General features: G+C 43.5%; 1 protein-coding gene across 5 annotated transcripts in view; it reads left to right on the top strand.

Moving 5' to 3' along the window:
* Positions 1-27,071, top strand: part of LOC134957945 (beta-1,3-galactosyltransferase 2-like) — a 492,768-nt gene that overhangs the window by 226,352 nt on the left and 239,345 nt on the right. For all 5 annotated transcript variants that reach the window (XR_010186808.1, XR_010186809.1, XM_063940198.1 and 2 more), the window contains one exon: positions 17,444-17,561. The gene's annotated coding sequence lies outside the window, so the exon portion shown is untranslated. The remainder of the gene's footprint in view (positions 1-17,443; positions 17,562-27,071) is intronic.

Genomic DNA, 27,071 nt, shown 5'->3' with positions numbered 1-27,071 from the left:
AACTTCCCTTCAGAAAATAAAAAATTACACAAATCACATCAGAGTGTACAAATAGTTTTATGACCGGGATCGTACACAAATGGTACTGGTCAGATTAACTAATGTACACAATTACGTGCGGTACAATCGTTCAGCACATAAGCAACTAATCTTATGTACTGAGCGACCAGTGGAATCGAAAATTTCGGCTGCGAAATCCTTCAGCCAGAGCTTTATTGGCCTATATGGGTTTTGCACCAACCCCCTGGGTTGTGCCCTTTTCTCTTTTATGGCAGACTTCTTAGTCTGCTGTACCTGGACCTCCCGGTCTGTAGTATGACCTCCTGGTCTACTATTCTCTACTGCTCAAATTTTATGTTTAACCAGAGATGCCTCCCTAGCCACCATGCACGTCACTTACATGTATGTACCTCTGCGAGAACTCGACTTCTTGTGGTTCAACCTGTAAAATTGTATAAACTTATATATACAAAACACTCACTCACCACACGTACACTTTTGCTTCTATTTCTATTTCTGCGCAGAAATTTTCTTTAGACCAGATGTGTTGTGAATTTGGAGAAGGATCTGTTAATCTAAATTTCGGACACTAAAAATAGATTTTGCGCTATTTATCGCCTGATGCGCTACTTATCGCCTGTTGCGCTACTTATCGCCTGTTGCGCTACTTAAAAATCAACTGTCGTGTGACTTGAGTTACGTGGGCGTACCCAGACGCTCCGTTGCGTAATTTACGCTGCGTGCGTCGGCCTTGGCGTACGCGAGTCTCAGCCCTTTGTTAGAGACACGTGTACACAAAACCAATGTCCACCGCAACACAACTAACACTTTTATCAATGTAGATGATCCTCGATCGTTCTCCGCGCAACACACCAATCTCTCCTTTTACCTTAGGTAGAGTTGCATGTGGGTTTTACACTTTAACTATGAAATAGCGACAAATCTCTCTTAGCACGTTTTATCAATTATAAAATGGCAAACAGGAGAGTGATATATGAAAATACACGAATGAAAAAGAAATGCAGATATGTGCGTGTGTACGCAAGACAGAAATAAACAGTTTTAAAAAACACTAGCGTGTTGTTCTTACCTCTGGTTCCGGATTCCTTCAGCACCCTTTACTAAGCGAAGCAGACGCTTATCCAAACAGCACTACGAGGAATATGACCTCCCGCCCTTTGCTGCTGGATAATGTCTGCTGAAATTACCTAGCAGAGATATGTGAAGGACAGGACGAGCCGCCAATTGATAAAGCTAAATATTTATCTTATATAAAACCCTTTATGAGGTCTAAGAACATGGTACGCTATTTACGTATGGAGTACCGTAAGGGTACGCTCGTTGCGTAACGATCGCTTAGCCGTGGTCGAGACGCTCAAGCGTCACGTTCGCTCACGGCCGAGAGATCACAGGCAGGCACGCTATTGGCTGCCGACTAACGTAATGATTCGCTATAGCGTAGCGGACGCTCGGGACCACGAGGAGATCACCAGCGGCGCTGACGCTCACAATGTTAAACCTTTAAATCTAAACCATAAACAATGTAATATGCTGTAAAACCTTAGTGTAGAGATAGGGTGTAGATGCAACACAGTGTAACCTTATTAACTTAAAAGCTGTTTGAGCGTCACCGACGCTCTGTGAATACTTAACACTATAAGAAATACACAGATACCGTGCTGAGGGTCCAACGCCTAATATATATATTATGAATGTTATACTTGCAAAAGAATTAATACAATACAAGTCATACACTACAATATAACATAGACTACCTAACCAGATAACTACACAGGAAATACAATACAATACTATTACGTTTAGGAGAGTACGAGAGAAAGAAGAGAAGAGAGAGAGAGATATGGCCCATAACAACAAGAAAGACAATATGATTGCGGAGAAAACTTACGCACAAAGGAAACGATCGCATGCGCCTCTGGACATCCAGCCCCCGATTTTCAGCAATGATAACCGTTGAAGAGTGAGCTGGATGTGATCGGCTTGTCTATTTATGCCCCACACACAATACAATTCAATGGTCCCTACAATCTCATTGTTCATTGGACACAGGAATTCCTCCTCGCATTATAACAAAAGGTCATAGGTTGATTCATACAGGTGGGCTCTGACGATTTCCAACTGCTCAGGTGGGTGGGCAACTAGGTTTCCCGCCGCATGGATAAGTAAGTGCAAATAATAGTAAATGGACATAAACTTCTTATGTCCATAACTATTCGCACGAGCGATTAATCCGCTTCAAACCAACACCGGAATATTGCTAATTAAATACTCTTCCGATGGGTACTAAACACCACTGTATTACTCCTGTCTGACCCTTCGTATCAAACAAAGAGGGATTTCTCTGTCCATGAACATGCTACATTAACCAAACTTTCAGATTCTATCAAAGGGACCATGATCTACAAAATACATTATATAGTGGAAATATGTAACGATTGAGTCGCATGCTACGAACACATGAACTCTACCGTAAATGCACATACCGCGCGCCCGCGGGTGCCCGCAACAGCGAGTATGCGCACGCACGGGAGAGTGCACGCATGCGCAGCGCAGACCTGTGTGAGGTGCAAATATGGCAGTGTGCATCGTGATATTTTTCTGACTTTGACAGCCTTTTGCTGCTCCTCCATTCTCTGAAGCATAAAGAGTGTTTAATTCCACCTCGTTACCACCTCTTGCTTCAGGTGATGGCAGGGCAGGTACAGGAGTGTTTGCTGGCACTCCAGTCTTCAGCACGCAGTGGCTGAATGCCGAAAGTGGCCCGCAATTTTTCGGGCCACCGACATCAAATTAATTGTATGTGCAAAACATGGGACGTTTGCCCAGTTGTAATTCACGCACAATATTGGTGGCGTTGTGCGATATCACAAATACCCAAGAGAGTCTAAGTGGGGTAACCCATTGTGCGATGATGTCCTTCAGCTTCCGTAGGAGGTTGTCAGCAGTGTGCCTCTCACGGAAACCGGTGATATACAGCGTAGCCTGCCTAGGAACGAGCTGGCGTTTGTGAGATGCTGCTACTGGTGCCGCTGCTGTTGTTACTGCGGGAGGCAATACATCTACCCAGTGGGCTGTCACAGTCATGTAGTCCTTAGTTTTCCTTGCTCCACTTGTCCACATGTCCGTGGTTAAGTGGACACCGGGTACAACAGCATTTTTCAGGACACTGAGGACACTTTTCTTAATGTACCTGTACAGTCCGGGAATCGCTTTCCTAGTTAAGTGGAATCTAGATGGGATTTGGTACTGGGGACACACTACCTCCATCAATTGTCAAAATCCCTCTGCACCAATGGTGGATACCGGACGCACGTCTAACACCAACCTAGCTGTCAAGGCCTCAGTTATCCGCTTTGCAACAGGATGACTGCTGTCATATTTCATCTTCCTCGCAAAGGACTGTTGGACAGTCATTTGCTTAGTTGAAGTAGTACAAATGGTCTTCCGACTTCCCCTCTAAGATGACAGTCGACTCCCAGCAATAGCAAGAACAGCAGCGGCAGCAGCAGCAGCAGTAGGTGTACCACTCAAGGATCCTCCGGAGGAATCTCGGTTAGGAGAGGACTCATCAGTCATGCTAGTGACATGGCTTGCAGGACTAGTGATGTTCCTTACTGAGGAGGAAATTGACGTTGAGGGAGTTGGTGGTGTGGCTTGCAGGAGCTTGGGTACAAGATGTAGAAGGGATTTATTTGTCAGTGGACTGCTTACGCTCTTACCAAAGTTTCTGTACCTGACAATGACTTCTGATGAATGCGCTGCAGGTGACGTTTAAGAGAGGATGTTCCTAGGTGGTTAACGTCCTTACCCCTACTTATTATGGATTGACAAAGGCAACACACGGCTTGACACCTGTTGTCCACATTTATGGAGAAATAATTCCACACCGAAGAGGTGGCTTTTTTGGTATTTTGCCCAGGCATGACAATAGGCTTTCTCATCCCACGGACAACAACTGTCTGCCCCGATGCCTGATTTCAACACACCACATCACGATCAGAATCCTCCTCATCAACATCCTCCTCAGCGCCAACAACACCCATATCCTCATCCTGATGTACTTCAACAGTGACATCTTCAATTTGAATATCAGAAACCTGACTGTGTGTGCTCCCTCCAGCACTTGCAGAGGGCGTGCAAATGGTGGAAGTAGCCACATCTTTCCGTCCAGTGTTGGGAAGGTTAGGCCTAGACATCACAACCGGGGACACACTTGGACTCTCCTTGGGGATTTGTGATATCTCTGAATGCACAGTTGTTTTTTCCTGTGCTTTAATAAGCTTCATTTTTTTATTTTTTTTGAGAGGGAGGAGGGCTTCTCTCCTCATGAGAAGCTGAGCCACCATTTATGAACATAGGCCAGGGCCTTAGCCTTTCCTTGCCACTTTGTGTCGTGAATGGCATATTGCCAATTTTACGTTTCTCATCAGATTTATTTTTTTTCTGATTATTAATTTTTGCTTCTTGGATTTTACACGCCCTCTATGACATTGGACATTGGCCTTAGCAGATGACGTTGATGGAATTGCTTCGTCAATATCATGACTGGTGGTTACAAGCTTCAGCACTAGTACTAGGAACTGGAAGTGGTTTCTGATCTTCCAATATTTTTTCCACCAAATTGTTGTTCTCCATTTCACAAGACAGCACCCCTTTATTATTACAGCACACAGAACAGTGCCCCTTTATTTTCACAACACCACTGTATTCTTACAGCATACAGGAGCAGGTTGCTTTTAATTTTTAACTGCTCCCAAACTTTTATAGCAGACAGGGCCAGTGTAATGTTATTAAGACATCAGCACCCCTATATTTCACAGCATACAGGAGCTGTGTGCTTTTAATTTGTAAGAACTGCAACCCTGAATTTTTGTAGCAGACAGGGCCAGTGTAATATTTTTAACACATCTGCACCCCTATATTTCAAAGCATACAGGAGCAGTGTGCTTTTAAGTTTTTAAATGCACCCAAACTTTTATAGCAGACAGGGCCAGTGTAATGTTATTAAGACATCAGCACCCCTATATTTCACAGCATACAAGACCAGTGTGCTTTTAATTTGTAAGAACTTCATCCAAATATTTATAGCAGACAGGGCCAGTGTAATGTTAGTAAGACATCAGCACCCAGGGGCGGATTGGGAACAAAAAGCAGCCCTGCAAAAATTTGTACTAGTGGCCCCACATGGGGCCCCACATGGGCAGCACCAGAGGTGTAAGGTCTAGCCATGGCAGCAGCAGCCTCCCCCCAAGACTTTCCAGATTATGGGCTTGTCCAGCATCAAGGGGAAAGTTAAAAGGAAATAAAATTAAACATTATGAGCACATTATATGATACACCTTCAGAATTTAGGAAACTATATAATTTTTTAGAAAGATATATTTTCTTGCTTATTACACCAACCGTATCCCAATCACTATTCACTCAATCCTGTATGTCAGCCAAGCAGGCAGACAGAGCATACACTAGATGATCTGCAATCACAGGCTAAGTGGCAAAGTAATTTTCATATATGCTAATTATTTTGCATCTTATTCATTATGCCTATAAAAAGGACCACATGTCCTCAAACAAAACAGGCCCCACGGGTGCGTCGGCCCACCGGGAATCTTCCCTGTAGACCCTATGACCAATCCACCTCTGCTCCTCGTCCTCCCCTTCCCTCCCTGCGTGTAGCCTCTTCTCCCTACTTCCACTCCACTTCCCTTGCTCTGCAGCTGTAATTAGTGGAGAGGGGAGAGCACTACACAACACTGCCTGTAAGTGCCAGCGGCTGGCCCGAGGCACTGAAAATGGGACCAGACTGAGGGGAATCTGGCACCTGGCCTTACTATTTTCTTGGTTTGTGATCTCTGTTAAAACCACGGTGAAGGTTTAGTTTGTGGGACCGAGGGCTGCTACTTATTATAAGCGCAATAAGGATCTTTCTTTCTTTTTGGTCACATTTTGGGATGGTAACTAAAGTTTAAAGCAGAAATTGGGGCACTTTTGAAATTTTCATTTTTGACCCAAATTGATGGGTCCGGGGCTTAGGGAATTTCTTATACGCCACAAAACGGTTGAAGCTCCTGTTCAAAAATCATGCTCCGAAATCAACTTCTGTCACCTCAGTGATACATTTTAGGATGGTACCTAAAGTTTAAAGCTGAAATTTTGGCACTTTGGAAATTTTCATTTTTGACCAAAATCGATGGGTTCCGGGGCTTAGGGAATTTCTCATACGCCACAAAACGGTTGAAGTGCCTGTTCGAAAATCATGCTCAAAAATCAACTTCTGTCACCTTAGTGATACATTTTGGGATGGTACCTAAAGTTTAAAGCAGAATCTGTTTTGTGGCATATGAGAAATTCCCTAAGTCCCAGACCCATCGATTTTGGTCAAAACTGAAAGTTTCAAAAGTGCCCCAATTTCTGCTTTAAACTTTAGGTACCATCCCAAAATGTATCACTAAGGTGACAGAAGTTGATTTCGGAGCATGATTTTTGAACAGAAGGTTCAACCGTTTTGTGGCATATGAGAAATTCCCTAATCCCTGTACACATCGTTTTGGGTCAAAAATGAAAATTTCAAAAGTGCCCCAATTAGAATCCAGACGGTATTGCACTATCACTATTTCTTATTTCAAGTGTCCAATGGAGAATAAGTTTTTAACATATTTATGAAGTGGAACCAGCCATATACAGAATTTTGATTTCTACATGCAATTTTATCAACTACGTTATGTGAGTGGGACCAGTAATCACACACTTTTACCTAATTGGAATGCACTATGTTTTGTGTTTCTCTGTTATTCTTCTAGTATCCATCATTGTATGGAAAGTATACTGCTAGCTATTTGAAGTTTGGATGATTCTGGTATTCTGCTACTGTGTAAGCTAATTCTAACGTATAGTTCTGGAGGTGATAAATTGCGCCACCTGGCCTCACTATTTTCTTAGCTGACACTGGGGCAATGTGTATCTGGCACTGTGGGGCAATGTGTATCTGGCACTGTGGGGTAATGTATAGCTGACACTGGGGCAGTGTGTATCTGGCACTCTGGGGCAATGTGTATCTGGCACTGTGGGGCAATGTATATCTGACACTGGGACAATGTGTATATGACACTGGGGCAATGTGTATCTGACACTGTGGGGGCATTTGTGTATCTGGCACTGTGGGGCAATGTATATCTGACACTGGGGTAATGTGTATCTGACATTGGGGCATTTGAGTATCTGCCACTGTGGGGCAATGTGTGTCTGACACTGGGGCAATGTGTGTCTGACACTGTGGGGGAAATTTGTGTATCTGGCACTGTGGGGGCATTTGTGTATCTGGCACTGTGGGGCAATGTATATCTGACACTGGGGCAATGTGTATCTGACACTGGGGCATTTGTGTATCTGGCTCTGTGGGGCAATGTGTATCTGGCACTTCAGGGGCATTTGTGTATCTGGCACTCTAGGGCAATGTGTAGCTGACACTGTGGGGCAATGTATATCTGGCACTGTGGGGGCATTTGTGTATCTGGCACTGTGGGGGCATTTGTGTATCTGGCACTGTGGGGCAATGTATATCTGACACTGGGGCAATGTGTATCTGACACTTGGACATTTTTGTATCTGGCACTGTGGGGCAATGTGTATCTGGCACTGTGGGGGCATTTGTGTATCTAGCACTTTGGGGGCATTTGTGTATCTGGCACTGTGGGCAATGTATATCTGACACTGGGGCAATGTGTATCTGACACTGGGGCATTTTTGTATCTGGCACTGTGGGGCAATGTGTATCTGGCACTGTGGGGGCATTTGTGTATCTAGCACTGTGGGGGCATTTGTGTATCTGGCACTCTGGGGCAATGTGTATCTGGCACTGTGGGGGCATTTGTGTATCTGGCACTGTGGGGCAATGTATATCTGACACTGGGGTAATGTGTATCTGACACTGGGGCAATGTATATCTGACACTGGGGGGAAATGTGTATCTGACATTGGGGCAATGTGTATCTGGCACTGTGGGGGCATTTGTGTATCTGGCACTCAGGGGCAATGTGTATCTGGTGCTCTTGGGCAGTGTACATCTGGCACTGTGGGGCATTGTGTACCTGGCACTATTGGGGTCATATGTGTATCTGCCCCCCATATGTGTCTCGCGCCCCATTTTCATTAACCACGTCCCATGTGGCATTTGGCCACACCCATTATTTGGCATGTGCGCACACAGTACCTATAAGACATTTTTTCTTCTTGCACCACTGATACCAATTGCGTGCAGCTTGTTTTCTGAGCATGCACATGTAACCCTAATTAGGGGTTAAACATATATATGTGAACAGAAATAGGTAAAAGTGAGGTAACTTTATGTTTATGTATAATTTATATATTTACACTTTATATTGTTCGGGAGAGGAGTTTATTTGTAGACCTCTTTGTTAGGTAATTTAGTGTACCTTCCATTTCTTGGTTCGCCGGCGTGATGGTTGGGAAGAATGAACTCCAAAACACTTGGTGACCCGCTGAGAGTAAGTTCTCTGATGAAACTGCCATTGCATATCGGCGGAGAAACATGTAAGGAAGGAGAAATAGGCATTTGAACTTATTCTCACGGCAGGTATGCTAAATTACATAACCAAGAGGTCTGCAAATAAAACTCCTCTCCCGGCTGGCAGTAATACGTTGAACTCCTATATATGACAAGTGCAGCGGCATTCTGCAGAGATGGGTCAGGCATAACGCTGTGATTTCCAGCGCTTACAGCGTCCTCCCTGCACTGCGTCTTATGGGCCCCATACACTGGCAGATGATACTGCACGATATGAACGTTCTCGTTCATTAATGAACGAGAACTCGTTCATATAGTGCAGTGTGGAGGCACCAACGATGAACGATGCGCGGCCCCGTCGCTTTTGCATGTAGGCCAATATGGACGAGATCGTCCATATTTGCCTGCACTCCCCACATCACTGCCCCCCGCCGCCGGGTTGCTCGTCGGCCGTATCCGCCGTCGGGCAGCTCGGCGGCGGATCTATCAGTGTGTAGGGCCCATTAGAGACATTATCTGACCGCAATCAGGGCTTTGAATCATACTACAAGTGTCTCCTCATCACATATAGTCCTTCTGTGCTGTTACCTGTGAAAGCGTTATAAGGTGGACAATGCTCATTGATTCTAGCACCAGGGATTCAACTTGCCAATAACAGGTGTACTCTAAAGGAGACGTGAACGGTATACTGTTTGATACAAGCATTTAACAATTAGCCCTTTTATGCACTTCAAAAGGATTGGATCCAGCTGAATTAAGGAATTTATAAACAAATGGTGATTATAACCACTACTTATTCATTATAGGAGCTATAGTTTTTATTGCTTTTACAGAGTAATATTGTATGTAATTTTTACTGTACGTGTGTGTGTGTATTTTAAACTGTGTAACTTTTATGGAAATTTATTGATATAATAAGTTGCTAATGTGCTCTCTTGTTAAATTGATGAATTGATCTTATTATATATATTTTTTTTTATTACTCTGGTACATTATCATGCATGCATTAGCAGTATTTACTATATACATTTATCAAGGGGCCCAGCCCATGCTCTCTCTCATGATTAGGCAAACCAATGTGGTGGCTTGCCACACCCCTTCAGGAGACTGGCCATACCTCTAACCATGGGCCCCTACCACTGCATTTCCCCGGTGGGCCCTTTATGCCTCAGTCCGACACTGTACACAATAATATATGAGGGAACAATGTTGGTAACTTGTATTTTTGAAATACATTCCATGTAAAAGTACATTGTTTCCACTGCGTATCCCCCTTGTTAGAGGTTGCGTAATCTTGGTATACTCCTTTGTACCTTTTACATAGAGTATTAATATAATCAGTGTAGATATATAATCAGTATACAATATAGAATCAAAAAATATGAGAATGTTCCAGCCAGTGATCTTAATGATTTACATTTTTGAACAATAAATTATCCTTCAATCATATATTCGTCAAGGCTGTATTTATTCAACAATAAAGATTGTATCAGTTCAGCAATACAGTAATTGACAATTACAGGAGAAAATATACATATATATGTAAAAGGTCATCTGGTAAACCTGAATGGTCAAATATCTGAACCACAGGAAGGTGAAGGTGCACCGGGAGAGGGCAGTGATGAGAGAGATAAAGATAGTGCGGGTCATTCCGACCTGATTGCACGCAATGATTTTTCGCTGAGCTGTGATCAGGTCACCACTGCACATGTGAATGCACCGCAATGCGCAGGTGTGTCGTACGGGTATGAAGCGGATCATTGCTGAGCGATGGATTTTATGAAGAATCCATTTGCACAGCCGATCGCAAGGTGTTTGCAGGGCGGTTGTCTGACGTCAATTCCGGACAAGAACAGGCAGAAGTGATCGCAGCTGCTGAGTAAGTTCTCAGCTACTCAGAAACTGCACACAACTTTTTTGTAGTGCTCGGCTGCACATGCGATCGCACGCTTGCAAAGCAAAAATACACTCCCCTATGGGTGGCGACTATCTGTTCGCAGCGCTGCAAAAAATAGCTAGCGAGCTATCAACTCGGAATGACCCCCATAGAGTGAGGAATCTGCTTTTGTGCAGAAATTCCCTTCCCAACCCTGTTGGGTATACCAGTGAAGGAAAAAGAGGAAAACCCCACACAAGTGGGGTAATTCAGAGTTGATCGCAGCAGCAAATTTGTTAGCAGTTGGGCAAAACCATGTGCACTGCAGGTGGGGCAGATATAACATTTGCAGAGAGAGTTTGATTTGGTGGGTTATTTTGTTTCTGTGCAGGGTAAATACTGGCTGCTTTATTTTTACACTGCAATTTAAGATTTCAGTTTAAACACAACACACCCAGTCAGTAAATCACAGTGTCTCATTACAGGTTTACTGCCTGTTCTCCCAGGATGTGAGACCTTGAGCTCCTGCTACCCATTACACTCCACGCAGACTTAGATGTCAACCGTGCCACTCTAAATACACGAGACACCTACAAAAACTCTCATGAAAAGTAGAATGCCAGTTGTTTAATTCTCATAGTTCAAGTGACTTTCTCACATATAAGACAGTGTACCACTCTTATCGTAGTGCTCTGGACACTGCCAAACAAATATATTTCCAATCTCTCATCTCTGCTGAAGCCTCTATCCCCCTTTTTAATACATTTAAATCACTTCTTGTCCCTCCCTCACCCAACCCACGAGCCACAAGATCTTGCATCCTATTTCAAGGACAAGATTGATAAGATCCGAAATGAAATGATATGCTCTTCCACAGCCAGTGACCTGCTCAATTCTCTTCCTGAACACTTTAAGACCTTCTCTTCATTTGATCACACAAATGAAGATGAAGTATCTGCACTCTGCTCACCTGCCTACTCTACTACCTCTCCTCTTAATTCTGTACCCTCACACATTAATAAAGCTTTGTCTGCTGTGATCATCCCAACCTTAACTAAAATCTGTAACATCTCTCTGTCTACTGGTATCTTTCCTTCTCTGTACAAGCATGCAGTGATTACTCCCATTCTGAAAAATAAAATTCTGACCCAAACACTCTCTCAAACTACCGACCCATCTCTCAGCTCCCATGCTCCTCCAAGCTACTTGAGAGACAGCTTACTGGACCCACTGCAGTCAGTATTTCATGCCCATCACTCCACAGAGACAGCACTGACTAAGGTAGTGAATGATCTGGTCACTGCTAAATCTAAAGGCCATTACTCACTACTTATTCTCCTTGATCTCTCTGCTGTTTTTGACAACTGTTGACCACTCTCTTCTCATACAAACACTACAATCCCTAGGTCTTCAGGACACAGCAATTTCTTGGTTCTCATCCTACCTATCTAATCGCTCCTTCAGTGTTCGTTTCTCTGATTCCACCTCCTCTTCGCTACCTCTCTCAGGCCGTGTCACTGAATGCCTTTCTGCTATTTCATCTTGGATGACATCTCGCCACCTCAAACTTAATATTTTCAAAACAGAATTAATTATATTTCCACCGGCCAATAGTAGTTCCGAACCTGACATCTCTATCACTGTTGATAACTCAGCAATCATCCCTACCCCACAAGCTCGTTGTTTAGGTGTCATTCTTGACTTTGAACTGTCCTTTGTTTCCCACATTCAATCTGTCTCAAAATCATGTTACATACATATAAGAAACATATCCAAAATACGACCATATCTTACACAAGACACAGCAAAAACTCTGATCCATGCTCTCATTATCTTCCGCATTGATTATTGTAATAGTCTCCTGACTGGTCTTCCCAAACATAGGCTCTCACCACTACAATCCATTTTGAATGCAGCTGCGAGGCTAATCTTCCTCGCTAGACGTTCATCGTCTGCAGATCTACTCTGCCAGTCCCTCCACTGGTTACCGGTATTTTACCGTATTAAATATAAAATACTTTTACTTACTTATCCAAACTGCACCAACATACATCTCTTCACTCATCTCAAGATATCTTCCTAACCGGCCTCTTCGCTCTGCACAAGATCTTCGTCTCTCATCCACACGTATTACTTGTTCCCACTCAAAATTACAGGACTTTATCCGGGCTTCACCCACTTTGTGGAATGCCCTCCCACACACAATAAGACTCACCTCTAGTTTCCAAACCTTTAAACATTCCCTGAAAACTCACCTCTTCAGACAAGCCTATCAAATTCCAGACCCACCCACATAACCTTAAGTGCTTCCCTATCTAATTACATCCTCTCTTTACAGTACACAGAACCTCACATTTTTTGTCTTTCTTTATTCTCACACCCTCCTGACCTTTTGCCAACATTGCTGGGTGATCATATCATACAACCCATTAAGAATCTAGCAATCTGGTGGACCATTATGCAATAGGTAGTATCTATCTTTGTGTATCAATGCCTATTTCCCTATAGATTGTAAGCTTGCAAGCAGGGCCTTCCTACCTCTTTGTCTGTCTGTTTTTACCCACTTTTGTTCTATTACTGTTGTTCTAATTTTAAAGCGCAACGGAAGATGGTGCGTTATATAAAAAACTGTTAATACATAATAAAAATAAAGCCTTGACACAACTTTTATCAGCATATTACAGGTGCAGTCACTAATTATCCTGCTCTCAGACCTAAAGACCCTAAGGATCCAAAATGGGCCTCGTGGATGGAATCCTCCCTTCTCTCTCACATCCACACCCCAGTATCGTTTTATCCGTCTTTTACAAAAAGCCTAAAAGCTCTCAGCAGAGCAACCAGAAACATCTTCCTGGGGCTTTAAAATACGTAGTCCAGAAACCTGGGACAAACATAAAGTCCAATATTGCAATCAGCGGAACTCAGAGACTGTTATTAAAGAATAGTGTATTTCTGTTTTGGATCTGTATTTGTTTTGCCACAACCTCTCTTGCGAGTTTTGTATTTGTATTTGTTTTGGATCTGTATTTTTTTTTAAATAATAAAAACAGCTAAAATCACAGAATGTGGGCCTGTTTATGTTACTACTAGTATTATTAACCTCAATAGCATTCATTTCCACTCATTTCCAGTCAATTTTGACCACCTCACATCCTGTTTTGGTTTGATCCAGTTTAGGTCAAAAGGTTGCAAGAGAGAGAAAGGGAAAGGGTTCGAAATGCCCTAAAGTGGTGCACACAGTCTTTTATTAAAATATAACTTTTATTGTAATATATAGTAAAACCAGCGAATATTAAAAGGAAAAATGAAGTAGTGTGAATAAGAAAGAAATCGTGATTAAAATTAAAAGAGCTGCGCACTAGATGTCACCCATATGACTCCTAAATTGTTCATAAGGTTTCAGGATAATGAAGAGTATGTCAGGAATATATATTTCCTATATAGCTATATTTCTGCTAGCTGTAAAGGAACTCCTTAAATAAATGTCTCAGATTTTCCAATCCCTCCCAGGATTCATGATATGAGACCGTTAGGGAAACAGGACTCCAGTTTTCATGGTGTGTGCTCTAATATAATAATGGTAATACTCTAATGATTTGCTGTGTCTAGTAATAGATAAACTTAATAAAATGATCTCCCAATGTTGTATACTGTGTTTTAATTGTATCACAGGGATGGTAACAGAACTCTGGCTAAGCTTCAAATATATCTCAGAAGCATCCGAGTGCCCTCCTGAACTCCTTAAATGTTGTTACATCCACTATAAGAAAACCATAAACATAATGATACTATTGTATCACATAAGAGAGAAACAGCAGATGTCAATTCACAGATTGAACTCTGGCAGCCTTATATCTTTTGGCTGTTAATACGTGATAATCTTATCTTGGTTTTATTGTGACAAAATAAAGGACTTCTTTACAGCTAACGTCGCTGTTGATAATAAATAATCAGTAGTCCCTTGTCACAATATTAATTTCTTAACACTTTATCTCTCAGAATCGCTGTATGGCTATACTATTTATATTATTGAATAATCCATATGAGATCATTCAGGGTTTGGTCTCTCTCTATTGGAGCAGGAGATAGTGCAGGCTCACTTTGTTCTCATCTATATTTATACTGATTTTATAATCTGTGCACTGTTCATTCCTCTATTTGGATGTCCCAGAGAAGTGCAATAATAGATTAAGCCTTTATAAATACATTCTGATACCTTGATGTATCAAGCACCCAAAATTACACAGTTTTAAACATTTAATGTGAGCATTATGAAAAGGATTTCACAAGCTTAATAATTATATAGCAGTTGGGAGATCATTATAAATGTGAACCATGTCACTGATGTCCTAATGTGTATTCAGTCCTTTATTTGGCACTTTTCAATATATATATTTGTACATCGGGTGTCCGATGTTGTTCATATCAGAACTGAGTACTGCGTCTTTAAAGAACACTTTACACATATCATTCGCTATACACAGTGTGTTTCAATATACACAATAGAGTCTAACATTAGTTTCTAGTTAAACTGTTTCCTGTTCATATCCCCGCAGCTTGCATGGGATAAGACACTCTTCACTCGATTATAATCCTTCCTAATCTAACATTGTCCGGTGACTATCTAAAGTGCGCAGCTAGCCTGACGCACGCTTCGCTGTTCGCTTCATCAGAGGCAGAACCAGATTGCCTCCAGGTTCAACCCTAAATACCGGCGGTTGCCGCAATCCGCCAATAGAGATTCCTTATCCTAACAACGTATCCAGTGACGCGACGACAGCCCGCCCATCGACGTGTAGGTCACGTGACTGGCCCTCACCGAGCCTCCCTACGTCATCATCCCAGGGAGTCTCAATCAATCTCAGTGAAGCAGGCTAGATCATATGCCCAGACCACTGAGATTAATTGAGGCTCCTTTCTCTCTCTTGCAGATTTATTTTGCCTGTGGTAGCACCCCCTAAATGGTTATGAATAACACAGACGTGTTTTGGATAATATAAATAGGGGTCATTCTCACAATAGTCATTAACCTGTGCGACCAGTACTACAGTCGCCAAAAGGTTGCACCAAGGTAGTTGGATGTCTAAACTAAGCAACAGCTGTGGGTGGCACAAACATGTGGCACGTAAACTTCCAACATGGCACATATAGCAAACAAAATGGCAGACAGGTGGCAGACAGGATGGCACCCTTTTCAGATACAGCAGACAGAGTACCCCATCTGGACTGATACAGCAGAGCACCCCTTTTTGATACAGCACACCGAGCACCCATTTCAGATACAGCAGACAGAGCACCCCCCCCCCCCCCCGGACTGATACAGCAGAGCACCCCTTTCAGATACAGCAGATAGAGCACCCCTTTCAGATACAGCAGACAGAGCACCCGCCCCATGCCAGACAATGCAGTATTGAGACGGACACATCCATCCAGTATACTCCACAGCCGGAGTGAAGATGGCGCCAATCACTGGGGACCTTTATAGAATACATAACCTGCAAGAATCCAATTTGGGTAGTCAGGAAGAGTAAGTCAGGAAGTCCCGGACCGCACTCATATCCGGACTCGGATCGTGATGTTCGGGTTGGTCCGTTTCTCGGAGAACCGGACCCACTCATCTCTAATTAGAACATCAATGAAGCCGACATTTCGATGCTTGCACGCCACTTAGTCAAGGTGAAATTGAAATTTTTTTTATATATATATATATATTCCAAACTGACCGGCTGACTGACTGACTGATCGTCTGACGAAAGCTAGAATATAGCTGAAACGTTACCAGAGCTCAGTCTCTCTCGTTATTTCTTTCTGCTGTGAAAAGTCCTCGTGAGTGCCACCCGTCTTTGAATGATTTATATATATATATATATATATATATATATATATATAAAAAAACAAAATTCGGGTATAGGCACTCACCACAATTCCATCAATTAGACTTTATTGTTTCTCACAGGTACTTCATCATATGGGTTATCAACCCATGGATGAAGTACCTGTGAGTAACAATAAAGTCTTATTGATGGAATTGTGGTGAGTGCCTATACCCGAATTATGTTTGTCTCTTGGCTTCTTTAAGCCCTTGCGGAGCACCTCCGAATATGACATGGAAACAGTGAGTGTGGACAATACAATATATATATATATATATATATATATATATATATATGTGTGCAAAGAGATGGTATAGCGCCACTTGTGAGGCGAAAAATCTCAGTAAAAGCTATATAAATAAACTATAAAATTTCAATAAAAACGCTAAAAGCCCACGTAACCTTATAAAATGGTGTCAGCCCAACCCTAAAAATGCAACACTGGTATAGTATTGTTAAAAAGTATAGGAAATGGGGGGATAGGGATAGAGGCGACAAGTGCGGCTAAAAAAAACAGTGTTTTTACGTGTTTTACAAACGCCAAAAGATGTTATAAAATTATAAAAATAATTTTTAATATATATGAGAGTAAAAACAGTTTAAAAAAAAGGGGGTTTTAAAATACAAGAAAATTGTTCTATATAAAACAATACAAAAGTAATAAATGGTTAGGAATTCAAAACTTAACTTGAAAGCAGTGGGTGGTCAATACAGGTCCAACGCGTTTCGTCAATACAGGCCCAACGCGTTTATAACATCTTTTGGCGTTTTTAAAACACGTAAAAACACTGTTTTTTTAGCCGCACTTGTTGCCTCTATCCCTATCCCCCCATTTTATATATATATATATATATATATATATATATATATATATATATATTTGCAGTTTTTCTGTCCTGTGTTATTTACATACAGTACTACACTATGTGGGAGGGGATGTTTGTTCTTGTCCCTCTTTGTGAAAATCATACTTCTGCTTTTTTGCCACAAAGCAATATCCGGAACATATTATACTGTAAGAAAGGAAACAAGGGTGACTTAGATAATGCAGTAGCATTGATGGTTATAGATGAATTGTCATCTACAAATAATATAAGGCTTACTTTAAATATCTATCCAAATTAACTGTATGTTATAATGTTGTTTTAGAAACATAGAGATGTGACTTGACTGGAGATGGAAATTTCCATATTACTGCTGGGGCCACTGCAAACAACAGAGTAAAGACTGCAGTCTGCCAAATACAAGATAACCTACGATATGCACAGTAAGTTTTAAACATTGTGTTTAACAGCTTTGCATGGTTGGAGCTGTTGCACTAAAATCTTTGTTCATTGCTATAGTACCGATATAATACTGTAGTTCAAATGATCATACTCCTTGATTCATTACAAAAAGTGAGCTTTACTGCTATAGTACTTGTAGAGGATTTGTTCCGGCTGTCATGAATTACTACTTTCAAGCAAAATTATGACTTTTGTATTTATGCTTTTATGTTTATATATGCTATTTGTACTTTTCTTTATTCTATACATTAATATAGCATACCAGTTTTTTGGATGACACGTCTTTACTTTTTTTTTTATATTTGCATTTTCTATTATCTTTTGTTATGTATGTTTACCTTTCGCTTTATCTTATTTGCACTTTCAACTACATAATTATACACTTATCGTAATATGTCGATTAATGTGTCCATTTTCCTTGTACCAGGTACCTTTTTCCCTACTGCCACAGGCACTATTGATTTAATTCAAATATCCCTTTTATTATATCAGCCTTTCCCTGCTTCTTAATTTTACCTATACAGTTATGTCACCTTTTGCATTGCATTCAATTAACCATCTTATCTCTGCATCACATATACTGTAAAGATGTGTTCACGGTTATTCGACCCGTGATTATTCACAGTCGCGGTCACTTGCCATGACCAGTGTGTCCGCTGCTGTGCGTGGGCATGTGCGTATGTACCTGGCTCCATTGGGAATGTACCTGGCAGCTGCTGTGAATGCTTGAATACATAGATTTTGCAGCAAGGATGAGAGAGGACCCATCTATACATTGGGCCTAATTCAGATCTGATCATAGCAGCAATATATATAAGCATATATAAGGTGTATATGAAACATAAATGAATTGTGTGAATGTAGACACACTTTGTTTAATGCACAAAGTTATAAAAAATATTGGCTAAAATGACCTTCAGGCTGTGTGTATAAGGTGTATATGTAACATAAATGCATTCTGTGCTTAGACTTAGGGAGTGGCGTAACTAGAAATTTTTCTCCCCCAAGCCAAAAAATCCTTCGGCGCCCCCCCCCCCCCCCCCCCCCCCCATAACCCCGTAATTGGCACTAGCAAAGGTAGAAAAATGCCGGCAAAAAGGGTGTGTGGCTTTGTCGAAATGGGCGTGGCTTTGCGTGGAGGGCGTGGCAGTGCAGGAAAAGACTACCTTATACCCCAGTTTTGCAACCTGCACGCCCAGACGTTGGCCACCACAGGAAAGAAAAATAATGCTGATTCATGCCCCTTACATTATTTGTCATTTTTCCTCCTTATAGTAATGCCCAGTATACATTATTCCACATACTGCAATGGCCCTTAGACATTATTCCACACACAACAATGCACATGACACAATATGCACACACCATAATGCCCCCGACACATTATGCCACACACCGTAATGCCTGTGACACATTATGCCACACACCGTAATGCCTGTGACACATTATGACAGGAATCGCAATGCCCGTTATACATTATGCTACACACTGCAATGCCCCTGATACATTATAGCACATACAATGTCTGTGACACAGTATGACACACACCACAATGATCCTGAGACATTATACCACATACCACAATGCCCGTGATATAGTATACAACACACCGTAATGCCTGATACATTATGACACACACCGTAATGCCCATTACACATTAAGTTCTACAGTAAGGCTTCTAATTACTTTTAAATTACCTGCTCGTTGCCAGGGGTTTCATGCTCTTGGTTCCATGCACGGTGCCAGGGGTTTTCATGCTCAGGGTGTCATGCTCGTTGCCAGGGGTTTCATGCACTGGGTGTCATGTTCGTTGCTAGGGGGTAGTGCTTGTTGCTAGGGCCATGCTCCCAGTGCCACATATGCCCCCAGTGCCAGATATTCCCCCACAGTGCCAGGTATATGTCCCTAGTGCCAGATATTCCCCCACAGTGCCAGGTACATGCCCCCAGTGCCACATATACCCCCCCCCCCCCAGTGCCACATATGCCCCCTCAGTGCCTGCTCCCCCCAGTGCCAAATATTCCCCCACAGTGCCACATATGCCCCCTCAGTGCCTGCTCCCCCCAGTGCCAAATATTCCCCCACAGTGCCAGGTATATGCCCCCAGTGCCAGATATTCCCCCACAGTGCCAGGTATATGCCTCCAGTGCCAGATCTTCTCCCCACAGTGCCAGGTATATGCCCCCAGTGCCAGATCTGCCCCCACAGTGCCAGGTATATGCCCCCAGTGCCAGATCTTCCCCCCACAGTGCCAGGTATATGCCCCCAGTGCCAGATCTGCCCCCCACAGTGCCAGGTATATGCCCCTAGTGCCAGATATTCCCCCACAGTGCCAGGTACATGCCCCCAGTGCCACACATACCCCCCCCCAGTGCCACATATGCCCCCTCAGTGCCTGCTCCCCCCAGTGCCAAATATTCCCCCACAGTGCCACATATGCCCCCTCAGTGCCTGCTCCCCCCAGTGCCAAATATTCCCCCACAGTTCCAGGTATATGCCCCCAGTGCCAGATATTCCCCCACAGTGCCAGGTATATGCCTCCAGTGCCAGATCTTCCCCCCACAGTGCCAGGTATATGCCCCCAGTGCCAGATCTGCCCCCACAGTGCCAGGTATATGCCCCCAGTGCCATATCTTCCCCCCACAGTGCCAGGTATATGCCCCCAGTGCCAGATCTGCCCCCCACAGTGCCAGGTATATGCCCCCAGTGCCAGATCTCCCCCCCCACAGTGCCAGGTATATGCCCCCAGTGCCAGATCTGCCCCCCACAGTGCCAGGTATATGCCCCCAGTGCCAGATCTGCCCCCCACAGTGCCAGGTATATGCCCCCAGTGCCAGATCTGCCCCCCACAGTGCCAGGTATATGCCCCAAGTGCCAGATCTTCCCCCCACAGTGCCAGGTATATGCCCCCAGTGCCAGGTATATGCCCACAGTGCCAGGTATATGCCCCCAGTGCCAGGTATATGCCCACAGTGCCAGGTATATGCCCCAAGTGCTTGCTCCCCCCCCCATATGTGTTGGAGGGACACGGAGCGCGTCTCTCCTGCGACCCTCCTGGCTCTCCCCCCGGCTGGTCTAATAAAGGAAGTGCCGGTTCGTGAGCCAATCAGAGCTCACGAACGGCACTTCCTTAGACCGGCCGGGGGAGAGCCAGGGAGGGACACAGGAGAGACGCGCGATGTGCGTTCCGTGTCCCTCCAACACAGCAGGGAGACCACAGATTGACATGCGGACGCTCGTCCGCATGTCAATCTGTTCTAAGTCAGTGGCGCCCCCGCAGCCCCTCGCCCCCAAGCCACCGCGAGGACTGCGGGGGCAGTAGTTACGCCACTGGACTTAGGTCCCATCACCATGATATCTCATTATGGTATGCAATTATTCCAAAATACGGAAAAATCCGATATCCAAAATACCTCTGGTCCCAAGCATTTTGGATAAGGGATACTCTACCTGTATATATTTATAGTAATTACTCTCCTTATTACTTTATCAAACTAAGTGGTCTATTTACAAAGACTTGGATGGAGATAAAGTGTCTGGAGATAAAGTACCAGCCAATCAGCTCCTAACTGTCATTTTTCAAACTCAGCCTGTGACATGACAGTTAGGAGCCGATTGGCTGGGACTTTATCTCCATCCAAGGCTTAGTAAATAGACCCCTAAATTACTATTCATAATTGTCCATTATATCCTCCACATCAACCTTTGCAATGTTATGGGGTAAATGAAATAGTTTGCGACTTGCAGGTAGTCGCGAAATCCTGGTGAATCTTGATGATGTGTGAAAGTGGCAATCATTTAAGTGGCAAAACTGGGCTGGTTTTGCCTTTTACAGTGCATCTGGAAAGTATTCACAGTGCTAAACTTTTTCCACATTTTGTTATGTTACAGCCTTTTCCATACTGGAATAAATATTTTTTTCCCATCAAAATTCTACACACAATGGGGGTAATTCAGAGTTGATTGCAGCAGCAAATTTGTTAGAAGTTGGGCAAAACCATGGGGGTAATTCCAAGTTGATCGCAGCAGGATTTTTGTTAGCAATTGGGCAAAACCATGGAGGTCATTCCGAGTTGTTCGCTCAGTAAAAATCTTCGCATCGCAGCGATTTTCCGCTTAATGCGCATGCGCAATGTCCGCACTGCGACTGCGCCAAGTAAATTTGCTATGCACTTAGGAATTTTACTCACGGCATTTTCATCGTTCTGGCGATCGTAATGTGATTGACAGGAAACAGGCCGTTTTATGGGCGTGTGGGAAAAAACGCTACCGTTTCCGGAAAAAACGCAGGAGTGGCCGGAGAAACGGGGGAGTGTCTGGGCGAACGCTGGGTGTGTTTGTGACGTCAAACCAGGAACGACAAGCAGTGAAATGATCGCAGATGCCGAGTAAGTCTGGAGCTACTCAGAAACTGCTACGAGGTGTGTAATCGCAATATTGCGAATACATCGTTCGCAATTTTAAGATGCTAAGATTCACTCCCAGTAGGCGGCGGCTTAGCATGAGCAAATCTGCTAAAATCCGCTTGCGAGCGAACAACTCGGAATGACCTCCCATGTGCACTGCAGGGGAGGCAGATATAAAATGTGCAGAGAGAGTTAGATTTGGGTGGGGTGTGTTCAATCTGCAATCTAATTTGCAGTTTAAAAATAAAGCAGCCAGTATTTACCCTGCACAGAAATAAAATAACCCACCCAAATCTAACTCTTTCTGCACGTTATATCTGCCTCCCCTGCAGTGCACATGGTTTTCCTCAATTGCTATCAAAAATCCTGCTGCGATCAACTTGGAATTACCCCCCATGTGCACTGCAGGTATGGCAGATATAACATTTGCAGAGAGAGTTAGATTTGGGTGGGTTATTTTGTTTCTGTGCAGGGTAAATACTGCCTGCTTTATTTTAACACTGCAATTTAGATTTCAGTTTGAACACACCCCAAGTAAATCTAACTCTCTCTGCACATGTTATATCTGCACCCCCCCCCCCTCTGCAGTGCACATGGTTTTGCCCAACTGCTAACAAATTTGCTGCTGCGATCAACTCTGAATTAGGCCCAATACCTGATAATGACAAGTGAAAAAAGTTTTTTTGATAGTTTTGCAAATTTATTAAAAATGAAAAACTAAGAAATCACATGTACATAAGTATACAGAAGTGTACAGAAAAAATTCTGCTGCTTTGAAAGTCCCAATGAGCACAGTGGGCTCCATCATCCGTAAATGGAAGAAGTTCGGAACCACCAGGACTCTTCCTAGAGCTGGCCGGCCATCTAAACTGAGCGATCGGCGGAGAAGGGCCCTAGTCTGGGAGGAGACCAAGAACCCGATGGTCACTCTGTCAGAGCTACATCATTCATCTGTGGAGAGAGGAGAACCCTCTAGAAGAACAACCATCTCTGCAGCAATCCACCAATCAGGCCTGTATGCTAGAATGGCCAGACAGAAGCCACTCCATAGTAAAAAGCTCATGGCAGCCCACCTGGAGTTTTCCAAAATGCACCTGAAGGACTTTCAGACCATGAGAAACAAAAGTCTCTGGTCTGATGAGACAAAGATTGAACTCTTTGGCGTGAATGCCAAGCGTCATGTTTGGAGGAAGCCAGGCACCGCTCATCACCAGGCCAATACCATCCCTACAGTGAAGCATGGTGATGGCAGGATCATGCTGTGGGGATGTTTTTCAGCGGCAGGAACTGGGAGACTAGTCAGGATAGAGGGAAAGATGAATGCAGCAATGTATAGAGACATCCTGGATGAAAACCTGCTCCAGTGCACTCTTGACCTCAGACTGGGGTCTTTCAGCAGGACAACGACCCTAAGCACACAGCCAAGATATCAAAGGAGTGGCTTCAGGACAACTCTGTGAATGTCCTTGAGTGGTCCAACCAGAGCCCAGACTTGAATCAGATTGAACATCTCTAGAGATCTGAAAATGGCTGTGCATCGACGCTTCCCATCCAACCTGATGGAGCTTAAGAGGTGCTGCAAAGAGGTCAAGATAGGTGTGCCAAGCTTGTGGCATCATATTCAAAAAGACTTGAGGCTGTAATTGCTGCCAAAGGTGCATTAACAAAGTATTAAGCAAAGGCTGTGAATACTTATGTACATGTGATTTCTTAGTTTTTTATTTTTAATAAATTTGCAAAAATCTCCCCAAAAACTTTTTTCACGTTGTCATTATGGGGTATTGTGTGTAGAATTTTGAGGGAAAAAATGAATTTATTCTAGTTTGGAATAAGGCTGTAACATAACAAAATGTGGAAAAAGTGAAGCACTGTGAATACTTTCCAGATACACTGTCAATGATTGCCACTTTAAAACACTTGCAGACTTACTGGAATCTCACTGATGCCTGTAAGGCGCAGGTATTGCATTTACCCCTATGTCTTAGTTTTTTATTCCATTTGCACTTCATCTTATGAACTACCTCTGAGATCTTCTACTACTCCCTCACTTTTTGAGTTGTCTCCTACCCAGAGCCAGATTAAGCTAGGGACGACACGGGGCAGCCGTCCCGGTGCCACCACACATCAAGGGCCCCCACCCACTGCTTTAGAGGAGTGTCCGTCTAGCAGCTCAGCTGTTAATTAACAGCAGCCGCCAAGGAGCTCCTCCATGCACAGTCTTGTGGGATCGCTACACGGCTTTGCCAGCAACTTTACTGGTGGGGGCCCCCACAACCTCCGTTGACCTGGGCCCCCACCAACCTTAATCCGGCCCTGGTCCTACCTATTTATACCCACATTTTTCCAGATTGCATTCATTCACTCTCAGAGTGCCTGAACTAATGAGCGGACTGGCACCATGAAATGCATAGCAGATTTTAATGAGACTTTTTGCAAATTTTTATGTTAATCTTTATATTTGTGCATTTTATACCATTTATTTTTTTACTATGATTTTGTGTGATCGTATTTCCATTTTATCTTATGATGTTTTTCTTATAACTTTTTAGATGTAATCTATTGTGTTAAATAGTTAGAAAAATATACTGTATATTGCGATATTTACAATTGTAAAGTGCAACAGAATATGCTATGCTATATAAGAAACTGTTAATAAATTAATCTCCATGACAATTTGCTAACTATTTAAAAAAGCCAGGTATATTTGCTTGACTCTAAATACAAATAAACAATTGTTTCAGATTTTATCCTCTGTTTGTAATGTACAGTACTTGTTCTATTCAGTATCAGTGTCAAAGACACCACTTTTATAGGTAACTCACATTTATTGCAAACAGGGGTATTGGCCAAATAGAATTAAAGTGTCATAGGCACTACCTAAAGTGTATCTACTGCATAGTATATTTTTTAAACAGAATCACATTGTCATATATACTGAGGTATATTCAATTGAAGTCAAAAACTGCCGTCTGTCAAAAAGACGGCAGTTTTCTACTTTGTTTGGTTGAATCCTGATTCGACATATTCAATATTTAGCAAAATTTTTCAACAAGTCGATAAAATCGACTTGTCGAAAAGCACGTGGATCGGCAGAATAGCTGCCGATCCACGTGTTAATGTCGAAAACGGGGCCAAATACAACAGGTTTTGGCCCCCTTTTCGACCATCTCAATCTGACATCAAAATGATGTCGTACTGAGATATGGACCCGGAGGAGGCGAGGGGGGACAGCCGCAGGGAGACGGGGGGACAGCCGGCGGGCATACAGGGAGATCAACGCTACAGTAGTGCTGCAGCTGGATGTCACTCACCCGCCCGACCTCACGGCAGCTTCCACCCGGCTCCAGCACGCTGCTGGAGCCGGGTGGAAGCTGCCGTGAGGTCGGGCGGCTGAGTGACATCCTGCTGCAGGGCTGATCTCCAATGGCTGCCGCCAGCTGTCCCCCCACGGCTCCCCCCCCCCCCTCTCCTCCTCTGGGTCCCATCTAAATTCGACTTGAAAAAGTCGAATTTTAGATGGGATTGAATAGGGGTTGTCGGATCCATTCTGACAAATACATGTCGGAATGGATCCGACTTTAATTGAATATACCCCACTATCTCTGGTGGATTTTTAAAAACATTTTATAAGTGTGCCCAGTGCTTAAAGGTGGTTTTACAGAGGTGGTGGAACTTATTTCCCCCAACACCTACTCCCCCCCCTCCCCCTTTCATAAGGCGAAGCCAGGACCTGTTCTAGAGATTAGGCACACCCTGGATGCAAAAAAGGATGGGTGTGGCCACACAATGGTACCCCCCAATTCAAATTATGACTCACAGTAGAACAATCTTATTTGCATTAAACCACACATAGTGCCCCTGATTCATATCACACCACATAGTAGTGCCCCTTATTCACATTACAATCATTAGTGCCCATTATTCATGCTGCATCACTCAGTAGTGTCCCTTATACACAATGCCCACAGTAGTAGTGCCCCTTACACATAATGCCCACAGTAGTGACACTTATACACATAATGCCCACAGCAGTGCCCCTTATACAAATCTCTGCCTCTGTCACTCCAGCAGCTCACTGCTTGTGTCGCTCCAGCAGCTCAATGCCCTGTGTCCCTCCAGTAGATTTCCTGCCTCTCTGTGTACCTCCAGCCCCCTCTCACCTTGTGTTCGGCCTGCACAGAGCCTGCTCCTCTTTGTGGCTCTTCTTCACTTCAGCAGCAGTGATGGCATGACATCACATGTGCTGTGCCAGAAAAGGAAGCCACTGGCACCTCAGGAGGGGATGAATGCCATCCTACAGACACAGCTTATGTGAGTACCAGGAGGGGCTGACCGCAGGTAGAGGACCATGGAGCTGCCAGGACCTGAGGAAGGGGGAGGTAGCTGTAGCTCGTCAGTGACACCAGTGCAGCCAGCATCATCTATTGACAAGGGTGGTGGAGCGGACTTTCCTGTTGGAGTTACTGTGCAAGGCTGAGGAGGATGTGGAACTAGTTCCACCTACCATTATAAGTGTTGGAACCCAGTTCCACCCCATTTCCCCCCACTTTAACCCCTGAGTGTGCCTATTAGTACCAGAGAGTATTTTTTCTTTAACAGACTACTCTCAGGGTCTCGACAGGAGACCTTTCTTCATTAGGACTCAGATTCGAATACACCTTTGTGGTGCCAATCCCATTTTTGGTAATTATTGCACCTCATGGGTAGGCACATTGGTTGGTCCTGGTTGTAGGTGTGTGTGTCATAAAGGGAATGTTAGCTTTTTTTATTTGAAGTGTGAACACATACATATTTGTACTAAGTTAACCCTTAGCATTATGTTTATTCTATTTTTCCAACATTTGTGTAACTAAAATACTATATACTAACTGTGAGTAAAGGAAAATGATGCTAACCTTGTATAGAGTGGTCACTGGTGTATTTATAATGGTTGCAGTTAGTGATGAGCGGGTTCGGATCCTCGGGATCAGAACCCCCCCGAACTTCACCCATTTTACACGGGTTCGAGGCAGACTCGGATCCTCCCGTCTTGCTCGGTTAACCCGAGCGCGCCCGAACGTCATCATCCCGCGGTCGGATTCTCGA

Source organism: Pseudophryne corroboree, chromosome 9 (genome assembly GCF_028390025.1).
Source record: "Pseudophryne corroboree isolate aPseCor3 chromosome 9, aPseCor3.hap2, whole genome shotgun sequence".
Taxonomy (NCBI): Eukaryota; Metazoa; Chordata; class Amphibia; order Anura; family Myobatrachidae; genus Pseudophryne; species Pseudophryne corroboree.
Note: the sequence above shows the minus strand (reverse complement) of the source record. Positions and strands in the feature narration are given on the sequence as shown.